This window comes from Canis lupus, chromosome 15 (genome assembly GCF_048164855.1).
Source record: "Canis lupus baileyi chromosome 15, mCanLup2.hap1, whole genome shotgun sequence".
In the NCBI taxonomy this organism is placed as follows: domain Eukaryota; kingdom Metazoa; phylum Chordata; class Mammalia; order Carnivora; family Canidae; genus Canis; species Canis lupus.
The window spans coordinates 20,035,149-20,048,418 of record NC_132852.1 but is presented as its reverse complement, the minus strand read 5'-3'; the positions used below and the strand labels follow the sequence as shown (position 1 = coordinate 20,048,418).

Genomic DNA, 13,270 nt, shown 5'->3' with positions numbered 1-13,270 from the left:
CTTACAAGCCTCTTTTAAGCTGTACACAGATTTATGAATTATTGATTCACAGTTATCTACACCGATATGTTCTCTTCCTTCTAATACTGAGAAGTCAGTTCTGATCCTGTATGTATTGTATTATAGTTAAGAGAACAGGCTCTGGAGGACTGCCTTTTTAATCTTGTTATTTCTTAGCTCTGCGACTTTTGGAACATTTCTTAATCACTGTCAGCTTCTCATCTATAACATGAGGATAATAATTTATGCTCTTAAGGTTACTGCGAGGATTAAGGGTGAATGTGAATCTTCCTATGTTGCTGGTGAAAATGAAAAGTGGTACAGCTGCTTTAGGAAATAGTTTGGGGTTCTTCAAAAAGTTAAACAGAGTTATCATATGACCTAACCTATGTACTGCTAGGTATATACCCAAGAGAAATGAGAACACACATCCACACAAAAATTTTCTAAGAAATTCGTAACAGCATGATTCCTAATAGCCAAAAAGTGGAAATACCCCAGATGTCCTTCAACGGGTGAAAGGATAAACAAAATGTGTTATATCCATACAATGGAATATTATTCAGCCATAAAAATAAGGATACTGATACATGCTAGACATGGATGAAGCCAGATACAAGAGACCGCATATTGCATGACTCCATTTATAGGAAATATTCAGAACAGGCAAACTGATAACAGAGAGAAAGTATATTAGTGGTTGCGGGCATGAGGGAAGAGTGGACTGGAGAGGGACTACTAAGGATTATGGGGTTTCCTTCCCAGACCATGAAAATGTTGGACAACATGACAGTGGGGAACTTTGTGGACTAAACACTAAAACCCACAGAACTGTGCTTTATAGGGTGAATTTTATATGTATCATATCTCAGTAATAAAAAAAAGAAAAAAAAAAAAACACAACACCCGGGGGGTGTTTCCAAATAAGTCGTATTCAAAGTGCTTAGAGTTGTTCTAGGCAGGCAGAAAGTGCTATCTACGTGCGTTAATGAAGATTGATAGTTGTGATGAGCATGAGATGCGCTTATTTGTATTTTCATGGAAACGTAAGCTTTCAGAAGCTAACTCTCCCCTCTCTCCTGTAAAGCCAGGCAGGACAAGCTTCAGATTAACATCTGTAATGAATGATCAACCGTGAGCAAATCTACCAGAGAGAAGAGAGGTGGAGATCTGGGCGGGCAGATACTTTTTCCTAAAAAGTCCAACGACCGTAAATCACCACTACGACCTTCTCCTTGCATTTGGTTCCGCTTACTGTACGCGTTAACTCATCTAATCCTCGTAGCAATTCTTTTTTTTTTTTTTTAAGATTTTATTTATTTATTAATGAAAGACAGAGAGAGAGGCAGAGACACAGACAGAGGGAGAAGCAGGCTCCGTGCAGGGAGCCTGACGTGGGGCCGATCCCGGGACTCCAGGGTCACCAGGGTCACGCTCCGGGCCCAAGGCGGCGCCAAGCCGCGGAGCCGCCGGGCTGCCCCCTAGCATCAGTTCTCCTACCGCTAATCTTCCCTAATGAATGAGTAAATAGAAGCTCCAGGATATTAACGGACCTGCCACAAACTGCTAAACTAGTAACTGCGGAGAACGCGGACTTGAGCTTATTCTATACCTGTCAAAACGCACATCTGCATATCGTATTAAAAAAATTAAGGATTTGCTCTTTTTGGGCGGGGGGAGGGAGGGATGATTAATTAAGGGTTTTTTTTGTGGGGGGGGGAATGAAGGATTTTTTTTGAGGGGAGACGTTTAAGGAGTACTGGGCGGGGGGGCGGGCGTGAAGTAACGAGCCCTAACAGGAGACGTCGCTGTCACGACCTGCAGCACGAGACTAAGGCGGACGCGCCGAGCAGCGGTCTGGGGGGCTCCTGACCCGGGGCCGGGCCTGCAGCTGCGGCTCGCGGTGGCGCCCTCAGGTCTCCTCCGTCAGGCCGGCCCCGCACGAGCGCCCGGAGCTGCCCGGCAGCCACAGAGCCCGCGGCCGGAAGCAGGCCCGAGGGCGGGGCGCCGGAGTTCCCGGCTCCCTCACACCCCGAGTTCCGCGAGACTCGACTCTCCTCCCCACGGGGGGGGCGGGGGGGGCGGGGGCGCCGTCGGAAGAGACCCAGAGTCTCCCGCGCCAGCTCTGGCCTTACCTCTTGGCCTTGGTTCCCTTGAGCACGAGTTTGGTGGACTTCACGTACGAGTATTCGGCCATGGTTGGGGGGACGCCCTGTCCGCCGAGGGGAGAGCTGGCTAGCGGCAAAAGACCTCCACTGGAGGAGGGACTGGCGAGGGAAGCCCTCCCCGCGCAGAACCGCAGGGACCCCCTGAGCGCGCAGGCGACGGCGCCTCCGAGCCCCGGGCGTTATTTTTCACCCGCCTCTTGGCGCCTACTTCCTGTTTACAGTCTGGGGCTACGGCGACGGCAGAGGGCCGAATTACCTCAGGGTTCATTTGCTTTGGAGAAGCGCGGGTTCGCGTTTCCGCAAAAGAGAAAAAACGGGGGGGGGGGGGGGATGGGGAGGGGAACGGACGCGCCCCCTGGCGGCCGCCGAGGGCCTGACAGCTGTGGGGGCGCGCTAGAGGTGTCCTGCTCCGTGTCCCGGGAAGGCGACCGGGTGATGAGCCCCGTGATGGGGCTCCCGGAGCGCCTCCCCGCTTTCCTGGGCGTGAGCTGGGCCTCCGAGGGCTTGCGAGCCCTTCCAACCCCATCAATTCCTATTGTGTTATCTAGGGAGACTGGAGTGGTGGGCAGGAAACGACTGGGGAGTCCAGGAAAAGATAATTAAGTGCATAAGTTTGGGGGCAGACGGCACGAGCGCGGTCGGAATCGGGTGCAGGTGCGGCGGAGGCCGAGGCGCACACTCACGACCCGAGAGGTCTGTCCGCCTAGCAGGGGCCTCGGGGGGCGCTCCAGCCCCCGCGACCGTGTCTCCGGCCTGCTCCGGGATCTTCCGACAGTTTCTTAAAAAAAAAAAAAAAGAAAGAAAATGTTTCAAAAAACATTTTATTTTTATTTGAGAGGGAGGGAGAGAGAGAGAACGACAGCAGGGGGAGGGGCGGAGCTCCGTGTAGGGCTCCCTCCTGGGGCTCCATCCCGGGGCTCCACCAGGGACTCTCTTCTGGGACTCTGTGATCATGACCTGAGCCGAAGGCTGACCCTTCACCAACTCAGCCACCCAGGTGCCTCTCTTACAACAGTTTGATAGTTCACTTCCCTGATTGCCTTTTCTCCCACTTCCAAACCACCTCTGATAATGCTGCCTGAATGATCATTCTAGAGAACTCGCTGATTATTCCCCAATCTAAAAATCTATTAAAGGCAACCTATTACTTTCAGGAGAGAAACTCCCGGCATCGCTTAGTAAACTATTGACAGTCTGGCCTCTTTTCCCACCACCTAACCTTTGCTACCGTAGTCCCACCAAATGGTTGGAAATGTCTGAATGCTCTCTGTTTGCTTCTGCTCCCTGGAATCCTGCCCTTTCTTCTTTCCCATGCTCTTCACTTGGCCCCAGGGTTTCCAATGTTTAAGACAATATTAATTAGTGGAACCTCACTAAAATAGGGAAAGGAGGAGAAAAGAGAAAGTTAGGAGGTGAAGCCTTACCACTCAACATCAATTATGGTTAATTACAGAAAGAATTATCAATGAAGAGCCCAACAGAAGAATCAGCAGCAGGAAAGAATCATCAATCACAGTCTCCTGCAAGGGAAAGATGTATTTCGTATCTCTGACAACATCTCCACTACCCCTGCAACTCAGCCCTTTGGAAACCATCATGACCTGGACTTCTGCTATTTTTTCCCCCCCAATGGACTTTTGTTTGGAAAAAACCCTCCCAGCTTCATTCTTCTTCTGCACAAAATAATGTTCCTCTTTGTTTGTTGCATGTCCAGAATTGGAATACTGTTATTCCTGAAAAAAACCATTTTTTTGCTAGTAAAATAACTGATAGTTTTATTTTTCAGGTTAAAACTCCAAAAAGCTGTCTTTAAATTCCCTCCTGCACTCCCCAAGCATCCTGCATTTCTCCTTCTGTAGTTAATTGTGTGCTTTTTCAGGGCAGGAACATAAGTAGCTTATTCGTCTTTGTTTCACCTATATACCTTGTGCAGTACCTGCTTCAGAGTAGACCCCGCATAAATGTCTGTTAACATGTTAGGATTGTAAAGCCTGAAGTTCAGCTGTGGGTTAATGAAGAGAGTGGAACATTTAGGAGTGTGACTAGATAGGAGGGGTTGTGGTAGAAAAACAGGAGGAGGAAAATCAGAGGGGTGAGGAATAATATATTATCATGGAGGCCACTGGAGGCCCATTCCTTATTTATTTACCAACCATCTCTGCAAAAACACCATGTGCTTGATGATAACATGTTGGCACCAGTATGGACAAAGGCAAGGAGCTAGGTGAGTGCTGCGTTGTGAAAAGAGAAGTGAATAGCCCAGTTGGTTGGAGACAGGGCATGTAGATTACAGTGGTGGGATCCAGGATTGAGAAGGCAAAGTTGGGTCATTTTGTACCTGAAAAATTTGCATAATCAGGAAGCAATTGTGAGGGTACTTTGCAGGGGGGTCAGATGAACAGAGTGGTACTCCAGGATGGTTACTCTGCAGCACTTGGCAATGCGATATAAGCCATGAGCTTTGGCTATTTTTTTTTTTTTTTTTTTTTTTTTTGGTAATACGAGTAACTGACAAAAGATAGTTATTTCAAATAAACACATTGCCAACCACAAGACTAGACAAAGAGCCAGCCCCACTGCCCCCTAGGCTCCTTTGTGAACTTGGTTGATTTCAATAAGTGACCATTTGGGCCACTTGCCTTTTCTCTTCCTGAGCTTTAAATTCCACACTCTTATATTTTAAATTTTCTAATAAAGAGTGAGCCTATAAAACCCTAGCCCCCCACACTTGGCTCTGATAAAAGCAGAAAACCTGCCTGTGCATACTTGTATGCTCGCCATCCTCCTTCCCCCTGCCCTGTGTGACCTCGCTATGTGGTTCCAGGTGTGCTGTGTGATTTCCAGGTCTTATAAATAATAAATCTCTATTTTTTCAAAGTTTCCCATTGTTCTTGAAGGGCATCTTGAAATCATAATAAGAAGCACAATAGCGGGTCCAAACACAAGAGTGGTATATTGATATTAGCATATTGATATGCTAAGACTGGCACAAAACAGTGTGATCAGTGGTGTGATACCAAAACCCTTTTACTCGAGCCATGACTCTTTTTTTTTTTTAATTTTTTTTTATTTTTTATTTATGATAGGCACACAGTGAGAGAGAGAGAGAGAGGCAGAGACACAGGCAGAGGGAGAAGCAGGCTCCATGCAGGGAGCCCGAGGGGGGACTTGATCTCGGGTCCCCAGGATCAGGCCCTGGACCGAAGGCGGTGCTAAACCGCTGAGCCACCCGGGCTGCCCTCGCTTTCTTAGTAAAGAGAAATTTTACCCCCTTACAAACACAGTATGACACAATCCCTTGTACATTTTCATTAGCTTAGTCTAGACCCCCAGGTGACTCAGGGGCTGAGCTGAGCATCCACCTTCGGCCCAGGGCCTGATCCTGGGATCCGGGATCGAGTCCCCCATCAGGCTTCCTGCATGGAGCCTGCTTCTCCCTCGGCCTATGTCTCTGCCTCTCTCACTCTCTGTCACTCTCATGAATAAAGAGATAAAAATCTTTAAATAAAAAACAACAACAGAAAATAATTCGCTTAGGCCTTTGCTGGAAGGTGCTGCTTGTTGCCCAACTTAGGTTCCATGGAGTCCGTGAGGCACGATCACCCTTACATTCGAGGCTTGCCGTTTCTTTGTGTCACCAAAGTGCTCCTTCTTCTTTATCCCTCTCTCTGCTTTTCGGTTTGATGAATTATTTTTTCATGATTCTATTTTAATTACTCCATTTTTCTCCATTCGAGACTCAGCTGTCTTTCTTTTTTTATTTAATGATCTTCAGTGATGTTGCTTCTCCTCTGCTAACTTCCTAGTTCTGCATCTGTGTCTACATTTATATCTGTGTCTCTGTTTCTCTGTCAGTGTACGTGGACACACAACGTGCTTTCAGTTCAGTTGGGGGTCAAGCCGGAGAGTCAGTGCCTCCTGTCTACTTTCAGTTCTGTGGCTGACAGCAGGTTCCCTAGAGCCCAGGTCAGGGCGACCCACTGGGTGCACCGCTGTCCACAGCTCACCCAGTGGGAAGGAGGGAAGGGCCCATAACACACGACAGGCAGGGGTTCAGGATAAGGACGGCCTCACACCTTCTAGGCCGAGACTCTGACACCTTCTGTAGGGTTTGCCTTGGATTCAGGAGCCTAGGATCGTGGGGAGCTATTGCCCATGCCTCCCCCGGTGGGACTGTCATCTTCTGGGCCTCCAGTATGAGAGAACTGGTGCCCACGTGTGTGCACATGGACCTCGTGGGCCTGGGCGCATGTACACACCAAGGAAGAACATGTGGTTGGAGGTATTTCCCGCATGTGACACCCGCCTCCAATGTCATAGATATGATGCCACAGTGGCCTGGGGACGTCTGGAGGAAGCACCCGCTAGGATAATCCCTGTCCCACGGGCAAGATGCAGACCATCCCCGACGGGCACAACGGCTTCTCTGGGGTCTAAACCGGGGAAGAATGGAAAGTTGTGTCTGAACGCAGGCGTGTGTCCAGGCTGGGGCCCTGGCTGCACACAGTCCTTCCCTGGGGCCTGTGGACAGGGGTGCGGGTGTGTCACTGTGTGCACAGGCCATCGCCTGCAGGGACGGGGGAGCCGTCGGCAGCCCCGAGCGCCGCCCCTGCAGCTTCCTCCAGGAGTGGGTCAGGGAGGGGGTCCCAGGAAGTGAGGTCACTCCCGTGACACAGAGCCCAACAGAACTTGGAACCCCCGTGACCAGGCAACCGCATCTAGTGCAGCCCCACCTCAGGCTCACTTGGCTGGAGACATCCGCTCCTGGAAGATGTTCTCCTGCTGCCGGCCCACCTCTGGGGGCTCTGGCTCCCAGGAACCCCAGGGGTGCCGCTTGTTCCAATGCTGTAGGCTTTGGCTCCAGCATAAAAACCAACGCCTCAGGGCGTTTATCAGGAGGCGCCGTCAGGTAACCCAGAGCAGGCCAGGCCAGGCCCCCTGTGCCAGCCATCCTGGGTGGCCCCATCCCCTCCTCTTCAGCTTCCGGGAAACAGGGATGTGTGGGCAGGTGCATCCAGGCTGGGGGACATTGCAGGGTGGCAGGTTCCCCGGTGATCCCTTCAGGGTCACCCTGAGGTCAAGGTGGGCAGGGTGCAAACAGGGCTCCTGAGGTCCTCTTACCCTCCGAGTAAGAGTCCCCCCGAGGCCCTGCAGCCGATCCCTTTGCTCTCCTTGGGGGAGGGGGGTGCCGCCTGCGCTGTGGTGTGTCTGGATGGGGGCCGCTGGGGGTGCGGCCCAGCCGAGGCGGCCGGACCGGGCGCTGAGGCCTCCTGCCTGGCTGCCGGGCACTGTCTCCACAGAGCTCCACCCGGGACAGGGGGCGCGAGCGGGAGGAAGGGGTGCTCTGCCCCACCGCCTCGAGGAACTGGGAAGTGCCCTGCGCAGCTAACAGAGGCCAGCGCGGGCTCAAATGAGTGCAGGGGCCGGGGCACCCCTGACACCCGGGTCCCCGATGTGGCACGAAGGGCCCCGGGTCCCAGAAGCCAGCCTGCTACTCCCCTGGGCTCCCCCCTACACTCCTGCTCCCACATGAGTCTGCATTCCCCTGCTCCCCACACTTGCCCCAGGGCCCTGCCCCTGCCTGGGCCAGATGCAGAGTCCCTGTGCACAGAGGTGTAGGAATATCAGAGCAGAGCCTTCAGGGGCGGCCTGGTCGCCCAGGGGTTTAGCGCCTGCCTTCCGCCCAGGCCCTGACCCCGCAGGCCCGGGATCGAGTCCCGCCTCGGGCTCTCTGCACCAGGGCTGCTTCTCCCTCTGTCTGTGTGTCTGTCTCTCTCGGTCTCTGTCTCTCTGTGTCTCTTGAGGTCCTTGTACTGATCCAAACTTTTTTGAACATTTATCCTCTAAGATTGTTTCTTTATCGGATAGTTTGTCTTGTTTGTGTAAGAGACAGGCAGAGAGCAGGGAGGGGAGAGGGAGACCCAGGCTCCTGAAGCAGACTGGGCCCCAAGCGCAGGGCCTGCCAGGGCGGGATCCCAGGGTGCTGAGGCCACGACCCGAGCCACAGCCCAGAGTCAGATGCTAAGTGACTGAGCCAAAGGCATCAAGGCCCGGGTTCCTGCCGTGGGCACTCCTGCCCCCCACGGCCCCCGAGAGCTCGGGCTGCGGGCTGCGCTCCCACCCCAGGCCTCCCGGCGGCTCCATGCACGTCCCCTCTGTCCCAACTCAGGGTGCAAGGGCCTCGGCCGGGAAGGCGCCTCCCATCTGCCCGACGAAGCCCAGCCGGACGGAGCTGCTGGAGCAGGAATTCCAACAACTGCTGCCCGCCTTGCTGCGCAGGGATGTCATCTCCGTTTTCATCTTTTTAGACAACTGTCATGGATTTGCCACCACCGACGAGGTGCTGGATCTGCTGTTTACGAAGTGAGCACCTGCGCCTCTGCAGCCCAGGGGTGGGCCACCTGCTGGTGGGGAGGCTGGGAATGGTTCTGAGCTGCCCGGCCTCGGGCCGCTCCCCCGCCTGGAGCAGAGTCACCCAGGGCACAGTGGGGTCCCGGAGGGCAGCCCCGGGGCCTGGCCTGTGGCGGGTCGGCCAGAGGGGCTGTGCCTGTGCTCCGCAGCCGTCCTCCTCCCCCGTGACGGGGCCTGTGCCTCCTCCCCACCGTCACCGGGGTCCTGAGCTGGCCTCTTTTCCCATTGAAAGGGAGGTTGGAGAGTCCATCGGGGGGCTGTGTCCTGGGGCAACCACACAGGGGGACCCCGGGGTCCCCGGGCGCCCAGGCCCACTCAGATATCGGCCGTGGGCCTGGCCGGAGCCTTTCATGCTCAAGCATTCAGGAGGCCCCGGCAGGTGCGGGCGCTTCTCCGGGGGCTGCCCGTGGCCCCCCGCACAGAGCTGACGGCCCCCGGGGCTCCGGCCTAGTCGGGGGTCAGAGGTGACAGCCCCCACGGTGAGAGGTCGCGGCCACAGGATGATTCGTGGGATGCCCCCGCCCTCCCCTAGATATGGGTGCATCGCAGCTGCGTGTGGTGGCGACGACGCGGTCCTGCAGCGCTGGAAACTGTGAGTGACTCCGGCCCCTGCCCGAGGGCCTTCCCTCTCCAGGAGGGCAGCGAGGGGGCTGTGGGCCGGGGGTGCTGGACCCTCACCCCACACATCTGCAATTCCCGTGACGGGGTAAAGGTCTAAGGGCCCTTCAGGAAAGGAGGAAAGGAGAGCCGTGAATAGGGTGTGGGCTTGGTGGGAGAGCACTGGGACCCCTAAGGGAGACTTTCTCCATGCCCGCCCCTCCCAGCCCTCTGTCTGCCCCACACCTGGGACCCAGAGCAGAGGGGGTGGGGAGCATCGCACTCCCCAATCTGGTGGCACCTGGACCCAGTGCACAGCAGGTTGCCACGAGGGCCATTGAGGGCTCACAGACCCGGTGGCCCTGGCCCCGTGGGAGACGGCAGATTAGAGTCAGTGGAAGGACACCCCCCGGGGCCCCTCATGAGGGAGGCAGCGCAGAGCCACAGGGAGGGAAAGTGGAGGTCCCGGGTGGCTCCTGGCAAGGCCTGGCAGGACACAGAGCCCGAGCCCTCCTGGCTTGGACCTTCCCAGAGCGACAGTGTGTGCAGTGAGGGCAATGACGGGCCAGACGCCCCCCGTCCCCGGACGCCTGCCGGTGGATTCAAGGGGCAAGTGGGCAGGGAGCCAGGCTGAGGAGGGAGCCCCGCTTCCCAGCAAAGACCGTGATGGTCACACCGCTGGGCGTGGGCTCCCCCGCACAGAGGCTTCGTGCCAGCCCCTCCTCGGGGAGCAGGCCTGTGGCAGGCAGGACCGCCAGGTGGCAGGTGGACGAGGAGCAGGACTGGCCTCTGACAGCCCCGCACGGGAGGCCGAGGCCCCGGGTCCTGCAGGGCTTCCCCGGGACACCTCGGTGTGAGGGAGCCCTGTCTTCTGACCCCTGTGCCCACCTGTCCCTCCCCAGGGCCATCTGCTGCATCCTGGAGATATGGATGGACTATTATCAGGAGGACTTTTGTCGGCTCCCCCAATCTGCCTCCCTGAAGAAGATTCTGGAATTCATAAGGCAGCGCATGCCAGGCACAGACGTGGAGCTCCGTGCCCGGCGTTACCTGCAACAACTCAGACGCCTCCATGCAGCGGAGCCAGAGGCTGGGGGTGAGGAGGCCTGGGGGTGGCCGAGCTGGGGACAGGGTGGGCCCCACGGATCCAGCGTCCGTGCAGCTGGGCCGGGAGCAGGGGTTCGGCTCACACCCCATCCCCACGAGCTGCAGGCTGGGGACACCTCCCAGGGCTCTTTGAGCGGTTGGAAGAGTGTCCTTGATTTGGGAGGGACGTGGAAAGTCCGTCCTGGTGGTGATACTTTGTCTTCTTGGAGCTACAGCTTCGGCCCGAGCAAAAGACCCTGAAGCACTTCCGGAGCCCGCCCCAGCCCCAACTGTGGGGCCTGCTGCCTCGGATGGGCCTGAAGTGCTCGAGGCCGCCCTGGCTGCTGGGGCTGAGGGCTTGGCCCCAGCTGAGGTGCCAGCTGGGGAGGCGAAGCCCCTGCAGATAGTGGTCACTGCTCTAGATCACGGCTGCGCCCTGGACGAGCCACGTGCACCTGCGGCCACCCCGGAGGAGGAGCAGGCCCTGGCACCTGCAATCGGGGTCCCCAGAGTGCCAGAGCCGCCAATTGCCTCCGGGACAACTGGCTTCAACCTCTGCGCAGCCCCCTGACCACCTCGGGAGCCCGCCCCAGCTCCCACCGCGGGGCTCGTCATGCCTGCAGCCCAACGGAGGCTTGCCCTTCCCGTGTCATTTCACTGTTTCTATATTTTGAGTTTTTCTTTAACCTGTAAAATGGCTTATGAGTTTTATTGTAATAAAGTATAAGTTAACTTCAAACAAAATTCACTCTGATGCTTTTAAATTATACATCGTGGACCTACACTTTAGGTCCATTCACAGTGTCACAGGTCCCAGAGCCCAGGGCGCCGGGGGACACAGCCCAGGATCGGGTGCTCCCCCAGGTCAGGCAGAGGCCGGGAGGACACAGGACAGCCAGGTGGCTCCTGCCCCCGGGCGGCCCGAGCTGTACAGATCGGCGGGCCCGCCCCTGGAGCATCCAGGCCCCTGCACACTGGGAGCTGCAGTAGTCACTGCGGGAGCTGACTCCAGAGCTGCACAGCTGGCCGCCCCCACTGTTGTTGTCCCTCCTGGTGTCACCCTGTACCTGGGACTGAGCAGGGGCCTCACAGATAAACAACTCCCACTGAGCCATACACCTGGCAGGGGCCTGGGCAGCTCCCCAGGTGCACACACCCGACAATCAGCACAGCAGGCCCCTCCCTCAGAAGACCAGCTAGAAGGTCAGGGGAAAAGCAAGGTATTGACCAAGCAGCACTGGAAAGTTCCAGGGGAAGCCGAGGGATTTACAGTATATAGGATCAGAGGATACTCCCCCTTGTTTTTTTCTTTTCTGTTTGTTTCTGTTGTTTCCCCACCCCCACCCCCTTTTTAATTCTTTTTTATTTCTTCTTTTCTTTTTTTCTCTCTCTCTCTCTTTCTCGTTATTCCAGTACAACTTGTTTTTGGCCACTCCGCACTGAGTAAAATGGCTAGAAGGAAAAACTCACCTCCAAAGAAAGAAATCAGAAACAGTCCTCTCTCCCACAGAGTTACAACATTTGGATTACAATTCAATGTCAGAAAGCCAATTCAGAAGCACAGTTATAAAGCTACTGGTGGCTCTAGAAAAAAGCATAAAGGACTCAAGAGACTTCATGACTGTAGGATTTAGATCTAATCAGGCCGAAATTAAAAATCAGTTAAATGAGATGCAATCCAAACTGGAGGTCCTAACGACCAGGGTTAACGAGGGAGAAGAACGAGTGAGTGACACAGAAGACAAGTTGATGGCAAGGGCGGAAACTGAGGGAAGAAAAGAAAGACAATTAAGAGACCATGAGGATAGGTTAAGGGAAATAAATGACAGCCTCAGAAGGAAAAATCTACGTTTAATTGGGGTTCCCGAGGGCGCCAAAAGGGACAGAGGTCCAGATTATGTATTTGAACAAATCATAGCTGAAAACTTTCCTAACTTGGGAAGGGAAACAGGCATTTAGATCCAGGAGCTAGAGAGATCACCCCCACCCCCCTTAAATCCATAAAAACCGCTCAACATTTAACATTTAATACTGGAACTTGCAAATTCCAAAGATAAAGAGAAGATCCTTAATGCAGCAAGAGACAAGAAATCACTAACTTTTATGGGGAGAAGCTTTAGGACAACAGCAGACCTCTCCACAGAGACCTGGGAGGTGAGAAAGGGCCGGCAGGATACAGTCAGGGTCCTAAATGAGAGGAACCTGCAGCCAAGAATACTTTATCCAGCAAGGCTCTCATTCAGAATAGAAGGAGAGATAAAGAGCTTCCAAGAGAGGCAGAAACTGACAGGATATGTGACCACCAAGCCGGCTCTGCCAGAAATATTAAGGGGGGACCCTGTAAAAGAAAGGGGAAGTCCAAGGAAACAATCCACAAAAACAGGGACTGAATAGGTATCATGATGACACTAAATCCATATCTGTCAATAGTAACTCTGAACGTGAATGGGCTTAATGACCCCATCAAAAGGACGCAGGGTTTCAGACTGGATAAAAAAAGGCAAGACCCATCCATTTGCTGTCTCCAAGAGACTCATTTTAGACATCAGGACACCTACAGCCTGAAAATAAAAGGTTGGAGAACTGTGTACCATTCAAATAGTCCTCAATAAATGCAGGGGTAGCCATCCTTATATCAGATAAATTAAAGTTTGTCCCAAAGACTGTAGTGAGAGGTGAAGAGGGACACTATATCATACTTAAAGGATCTATCCAACAAGAGGACCTAACAATCACGAATATTTATGGCCCGGATGCGTGAGCCGCCAAGTATATCAATCGATTAATAACCAAAGTTAAGACATACTTAGATAATAATACACTTATACTTGGTGACTTCAATGGAGCGCTTTCTGCAATCCACAGGTCTTTTAAGCACAACATCTCCAAAGAAACAGGAGCTTTAAATGATACACTGGACCAGATGGATTTCACAGATATTTATAGAACTTTACATGCAAACGCAACTGAATACACATTCTTCTCAAGTGCACGTGGGGCTTTCTCCA

The 13,270-nt window shown here is 54.0% G+C and overlaps 1 long non-coding RNA gene across 1 annotated transcript in view; it reads right to left on the bottom strand.

Moving 5' to 3' along the window:
- Positions 1 to 2,469, bottom strand: part of LOC140604700 (uncharacterized) — a 30,709-nt gene extending 28,240 nt beyond the window's left edge. The window contains exon 1 of the long non-coding RNA XR_012007510.1: positions 2,136 to 2,469. This is a non-coding gene — a long non-coding RNA (uncharacterized lncRNA). The remainder of the gene's footprint in view (positions 1 to 2,135) is intronic.
- Between the last annotated feature and the right edge of the window lie 10,801 nt (positions 2,470 to 13,270).